At 37.7% G+C, this 7,180-nt stretch overlaps 1 protein-coding gene across 1 annotated transcript in view; it reads right to left on the minus strand.

Annotated features, from left to right (window-relative positions):
• IQCM (IQ motif containing M) overlaps positions 1 to 4,898 on the minus strand; it is a 274,157-nt gene extending 269,259 nt beyond the window's left edge. Inside the window, exon 1 of the mRNA XM_085222190.1 lies at positions 4,750 to 4,898. The gene's annotated coding sequence lies outside the window, so the exon portion shown is untranslated. The remainder of the gene's footprint in view (positions 1 to 4,749) is intronic.
• Between the last annotated feature and the right edge of the window lie 2,282 nt (positions 4,899 to 7,180).

Genomic DNA, 7,180 nt, shown 5'->3' on the forward strand with positions numbered 1-7,180 from the left:
ATACTTCTTCATTCAAAGTAAAAAAAAAAAAAAAAAAAAAAAAAAAAAAAAAGGAAAAAAAGTACATACATCAGTATTTAATGCATAATTTCTGCTTGTTTTCTTCGTCAATGCCGCCACCTTCTGGTAGTCGTAAGTTTCATCAAGTGTCCCACGGCACAGTTCTGGGGACAGTTTCGTAACTGCTCCGTTCGCGGCCTGCAGGCTCATGAATACCTAACTCCTGTCTCCCAGCCCCGCTACTTCCGTGGGATTTTTACACATGGACAGAAGTGAGAATTTTCCGGTTCTAAGTGGCCCATACTATGCCACTGTTGCAGTTGAGAACATTTGGAAGTTGCTGGAAATATTTTTTGTCTTCTTGCGCTCTCTCTACAACACTCACTGTGGAAAGTCCTCCTACAAGTTTTAGACTCTATTGTCAGTTTCTATGGCATAAGATGATTTCCCAGTGCAACTTCCTGGATCTGTATTAAGTGTAACTGAGCTTTTTTGGGTTGGCCACGTTTTTATTCTGTCAAGGTCAGGGCTATTCAGGGATAGGCATTTGTTCATGCAGACAGCTAATCCCTTAAAAGATGTTAACTACTGACCTACAGCGTAAAAAGAAATGAATTCTTCTCAGTAGGAAAGCTGCCAAGATGATGTGCTCTCATATCTTTAAAGATTTTCAACAATTCTTGCATCATCTAATAAATTCTCAGAGATTGACCTCAGATTGAAGAGTTACAGTCTAACAGTACTTCAGAAATCCAGAGTTTAATGGAAGTATTAGCCATTATAGTACAATGTTTGGCTGGAATACTGCTACGCTATATACACAATTAAAGATAAAGAAAATAACCTTGGTTGTTTTTCTCATTTTGTTTTTAAAGTTATATTAAAAGACATGTCTATATCTAAAGCATGCAAACAAACTTCACAGAAAATATTCTGACAGTGCCTTATGTAGGCTCCCACACCCACATGAAATAACAGGACAGGTACATATTTCATTTTTTGCAGACAAAACACAGGCAAACTAGTTACAGAAACTGCAAAATGATCTTATCCTCAATTCATTCACTGCAATAAGAACCTAACCATAATTTTCTTACACCACAGTTAAAGGCCCCAGCCTCTGACAGAAATAGATTCATTCTGTCTCCCTTTTTCACTCAGGGGCCTAATGAATACTTAATGCAAAGTGGAACTGCTCTGATCTGCTGGACCAGATATTTTAAAACTGCAGTCTCTCATACTCCAGACAAGTAGGCTGATCACTAAACAACTCCTAAATGAGGCATCCGTGAGCCTGCTTGTGTTGTGGGTAGGCTTCAGAGACTGTTGACCTCTCAGTGAAAAAGGCAGAGGAACTTGTGTTTCATGAACAGCAATAAGATTCAAGTAACAAAATGCCCAGGCTCAAAAGGATTTATCTTTCCCAAGCACTACCAGAAGCAAAAGCATTTGTGACACAGACTTAAATTAAAAGAAATCTAAGCATAGTTGGCTTTAGCCAGCTTACTCTTGTACCTACTCTTTGGACAAAAGGTGCCCAAAGTAACAATAGCCAGACTGTACCACATGACAGTGCCATTTAAAGACTTCTCTATGCCATCTGCAAATCCTGCAGCATTGCTGTGCCTGATGGAATTGCACTCAACAAAGGGCTGCTGAAGTCCTTCCTATTTTGGGCACAGTACTGTAATAACACAGGTAGTACTTCCCAGACTTGCACTCTACACAGTACTGTACAGCACTCAGCTTAATATTACTTTGGGAAGAGAGCTACTTGCATCCATTTTCCAACACAAATATGCCAAAAGCATACTAGTGAGAATCTAGATCTTATTGTATTATATTCATTTAATCACTTCTGACAGCTCTGTGCATCACAAGTAAGGATATTCTATTTCATGCAGGCTATCTTCTTTACAATCACTGCAACCTAGTTACCTGATAAGATTTTGTCCATTACTTTCAGTTTAATTTTTTCAATTTTATATCTCTTTGTTGTTGACACTATATTCCTAAGGAGTCTCACAGTATAATACGGATCAAACCTTTAGGCCTGATACACAGCCATAATGCAAAAGGATGAGATAGCTTATAACTTGCTGGACTTGTACTATTCTGATTAATATTATCAACAGCCAAAAAACAGTGTACTGCGTTGGCTCCTAAGTGCTTTTCAAGATTTCCAGGGGGAAAAAAAAAGTTACTGTTGTGGTTTTATGTCATTTAAAAAAGTCTCAAAGTTCTGTGAGTTGAAAATATCAGATAAATTTTCTATATGCTGAAAATGGTTTGTGGCACAGAAATCATCTTAGTTGAGTGCAGGTCAATACTCATTGATTACCTTTACAGGAAAACTTGTGGAAAAGCCACAACTCAACATGAGTGTCCTATCAATCGTGCCAGCTGGCTCATGACACAGAGAAATTAAAAATAAAATATCTATAGATTTTTAGGTCATTTAAGACACAGTGACTGAAAACCTATATTTGCTGCATAACCAAAATTTCTCTGATGGAGAATGCAGGTGCAGAGTCAACTGCTAAAAATGCTTATACTGTAACAAACTTCCAGGATGAGTCATAATCCTTTTAGAAATTAGGAGTAACACTAATTCTAATGAGATGTTTCCAGAGTAGTTCTGTGCTATTCGCTGTTATGCAGGCAGTTCAAAAAATTAATTCTGGGAATTTAAATTACTGCCCAAATTATTTGTTCCATCCACATTACTGATATTTACAAATAGCTGATTCTTTTCTAGAATAAAGCCTTTCCCTTTAAATACATTCAGAGCAATTGGCTGAAATGCTACCACATAAAGGTATTCTATCACTTCCATAATAGTTATAGAAAAAGTAGTTCTACATCTAAAGAAGAAAAACAAATGCATCATCTTATGGGGTCAGTAGTGTGACAAGTTTTAAAAAAAAAAAAAAAGAGAAAAAAGAGAGACGTACTGTGTTCATTGAATGTCATCACATTATAAAAGCTCGATTCACAGATGTTAATGACTGTTGAAGTAGGTCTAAAATAGATCAAAAGAAGGAAAGCCAAGAGTGGCATTTCTCATTCTTGAGAGCAAGTTCTTCACCATGTCCCTTAACAAAAGATTTTTAATACATTACATTAGTATTTTTTCACTTGATCTCTTCAGTGATATAAAGTTTTATATCCTTATTACAGTAAAAATAATTAAAATGTAACAGTAATTCAGTTAAAGGAATTAACTCCAATACTAAGGTATTACAAATCCATAGGAAAATACATCTTTGCTTCTTTAATAGTATTTTAAATGTACATGAATTATATTGTGTCCTCTAAAACCATTTTTAAGCACTTCGCATTTCTTTTGCTTCAAGTAGAAGATACGAATTTTAAAAAAACGTTACAATTAGAGTTGACTGTCATAACTTTAGGAGGGAGATGAATAAATCTGACAACTAGGCAGTGAACTTAAGTATTGCTTCTATAGAAAAGGAACTAGGGTTTTCCAAGACTTACGTATCTGATTTATCTTCTTATCTTTTCATGTCTAATCATATATGCAGAGCAAAAGGATTGTGCAGAAATAGGATTTTATATGTAATAAAAATGATGCGGAGTTCAGAAAACTGAAGGGAAAAGAAACTTCATTCATAATCAGAGGTGGCAAGAACATGCAAAAAAAAACTGAGGTTTTGGAGACAAAAAAAAAAAGGGACAGACTGAAAATTTATACTATATCAGTGCAATCAATGTCGATGTCAAATCTTGAGTGCAGAATGAGATTTCTCTCATGCTGGTGAGAAGTAACTTCCAGAAATGAAATGGAAGTATGTGTGTGCATAACTGCTCATTGCTGCAAGGCAATCACAAGGCAGTGAAGTTGCTCTGTGAAGACTGCTGTACTGGCAAACACATTCAGGTGTAGGACTGAGGCTGCATTTCCTTCCTAGTAATAATACTTTGAGCAATCTCCATTAGAAATGCTGTATGAAGCCAAAGAGTAAACTGAACAAGCTGTTGCTAGCTGGAAGAGAAGTCTGGACATGTAAATGAAAATATTTTATGTAATTTTAACCTATATAGCATAGATGTCACTAGCAACTGCAGGACACATTGAGAGCCAGGCTATCTTCTCTAGCATAACTCATATACTTTTGAACTACTGCAGTTACCTGAACTACTTATGGTACAGCCATCACAAATAAGCCCATCCACTAGAGTCACTCACACAATCATTTGTTTCTATGAATAACTTAGCTACGTACATTTGCCACACGAATGATAAGGAAACAGGAAGTTTCAGCTGAGCATCTTCCTCCTTCTCTAAAACAGAACTCAAATCAGCACTTCCACAGGAAACAGTCTACAAAATATTATCGCTGTTTCTACATTGTCTGATCAAGAACAGACTAGTGAATTCTTTCTTACACTCTCAAGGGAGCTTTTCTATCTGTATCTGCAGTACTTGTGATGACAAGAAAAATAATTGAGATACGCAGATGACATCACGTCTTCTACCTGGAATAGCAGGTAACAAGGCACTGAGCACATGGAGTCAGCAGCAGAAACCAGTGCCACTATTGCCTCAGGACAATAGCTATTTATTCAAACTAGTACAGCTCTCATTTTGTGCAAGACAGAACAGTAGAAACTACTTCTGAAGAGCAAATAGACAGTAATGTATACGATGGAAGAATAACACAAAACCCTGAGGAAGAGGAAATAACTGAAAAATGAAGAAGAAAAGATTTGTAATAAACAACTTACTGAAAATACTTCTGGTTCAGCAAACAAAGTGGAACTACATTACCACTAGGTACACTATAAAACACAGATCGTTCCAGACCTTGGAAATTTTGCCTTTACTTCTCCCCACAGCCCTTCCTTCTGTTGTGTTGACTTCTGTTGTATCCAAGTAACACTGTTGTCTCACTCTTTGCTTTTTTCTTCAACAACTATTTGTTCTTTTCAAACCTTTACACTTCTCTCCAAATTTGTTGCCTCAGCTGTTTCCTAAGCCTCTGGAAAAAGGAACAGCAACATTCCTTGTTACCAAGCAACCACAGTTTCTGCCAGGCTTGATTGTGATAAGGCACAGGGTCCCACCACCACCGTGGCTCCAAGGGATTTGTGCAGCAAATCTGGAGCAGGCAGGTGATGGCAGGGCTGCACTTTGCTCTGAGAGTTGCTTTGTAGTTTAACCAGGTAGCAGAAATCAGGATGCAAAAAGTTGCTAAGCAAAATTTACAGCAGCAAGCTAGACAAAGCATCCAAGTATAATTTTAGTAAAGTTATTGGGTTAACAAGAATTAGATGAATAAAGCAGTATACACAAGTAACGCCTCTCCTTTCAGCATGCAACCTGATCACTTTCAGCATCATAAATAGATCACTTCTTCCTTTCACTCTGTTTTTTCAACCAAGTGCATTGTCATCTACTTCTGCTCCAACACAGTCTACCAAATAAGGCTGGACAGGCTGCAGTCTGCCCAGACAAATAGTGAGTTCACGGTAGTCACCATCTCTCAAGCCTCCAGTACTGCTTGTGAAAGCATTATTCAGCACTCACCATCCTCCATTCTTCTGAGTGAAGAAATTCAACTTTCTGTGAAATCATGAAGCTAGGCTCCAGAGCACCTATCACAGAATACTTTTTCCTTCCTTTTAAACAATTTGTCCAGTGTGTATGGGCTTAGAAAGTTGAAGGGAGTGACTGTGCTGACACAATTGTACAGTCAGTAGACATATCTGAGCCCACTGTAAGCTAATAATGCTACAGCAGCAGTATCAACACAGCAGTCTCAAGCTCCAGCACAGCCTAATTTAGCAACTTTCTCATGTACTGCAGTAAATGCAAGCCTTAACAATCCCAAATGACATAGCATATCTTAGACTCCCTTGTGCACAACTCTTTACAATCTGAAAATATCTCACTGCTCACAGAGATGATAACATATCTTGCAGCACAGAAACAAGACTTCATCCTCCAGTTGAATTGCTCCCCACCCTCATACCCCTTTATATGAATTGCACCGGATATATTCGGCCTGTTTCTGAACATAGGCTGCAAATACTAATCAGATTTCCAAAGAGGCCTTCAGGATGATTGACAGGAAAGCTCTTAATAAAGGCTTTCTGGTTTTGGCTTCCAAGCAGGAGAGCAAGCAAGAAAAGAAGCAGCTTGAGTTACTTGAAATGCTGAGGTGGAGGCGTTTGAGAAGCTGTGAAGGAAGAGGTGTTTTATGAGCCTGAATGGAGAGCAGCTGCAGAAATTCTGATGGGCCTGCTGAAGAGCCATGAAAAGTGGTTGCTAAATCCTGATTTTCCATTTTTGCCATTGGTAGAGAAGATGGTACAGAACGTAGTCAACAAAACACAGGTGAGTGAAGCCATCTTAATTTTCAGTTGCCTGTGAAATAAGGGGACTGGAAACCTGTTTTACAGGTCATTCTGAAATTTGTGCTCTGCACAATATTTCTCTTAGAAATAGGTCTGTTTTAAGAGCTGCCACTGAATTCGGTGGTAGGTTTCTAAAGAGGAGAGAGGAACTTATAATCTCGCATATTGGTGCTGTAAATACTCTACTGTACCTCTAAAATGTTATTCAAATTTGAAACTTAACTAGATTTCCCAATGAGCGCTGTAACTGTAGCACAGAGGTTAGAACCTGACCCTTGAGCATTTGTCTCAAAAGAACTCTCAGAAACATCCATGCCTGAGTGAAAGCAAAGAGCAGTTTCTCTAACCTATTGATTTCATCATATAAAATCTCATTAATTGCTAAAGCAAACTATCCTATCTCAAAAAATAAAACAAACATTTCTTGCAGACCGAGCAAAAGCTAATAATTTCCCTTGATCTTCTTCATTTTATATTGAGAACTCCCACATCTCCTTTTTGGGAGAACTGATCTCTCCCTACTTCACAAGCAGATGATATTTATAAGGATTTTGTTTTCTCCTCCTTAGCTCTGTTTTTAATATTCATACTGTTTTAGAAACTCATGCCAGTTTCTCTAGAGCAAGATGGTTACAGCTCTGTTCTATGAAAACTGAAGAGGTTGATGCTCGACTTGCCATTGCTTGCAAATTAAATGGTTGTATCTTTAAAAACTTTATTCTACAAAAGAACTTGAACAAGAACAAGTGAAATGAACAACTCCCTATGTTCCCCCCAGCACACACAAGTGAGGTGTATA

The sequence above is a fragment of the Meleagris gallopavo genome, chromosome 4 (genome assembly GCF_905368555.1).
Source record: "Meleagris gallopavo chromosome 4, MGAL_WU_HG_1.1, whole genome shotgun sequence".
Taxonomy (NCBI): domain Eukaryota; kingdom Metazoa; phylum Chordata; class Aves; order Galliformes; family Phasianidae; genus Meleagris; species Meleagris gallopavo.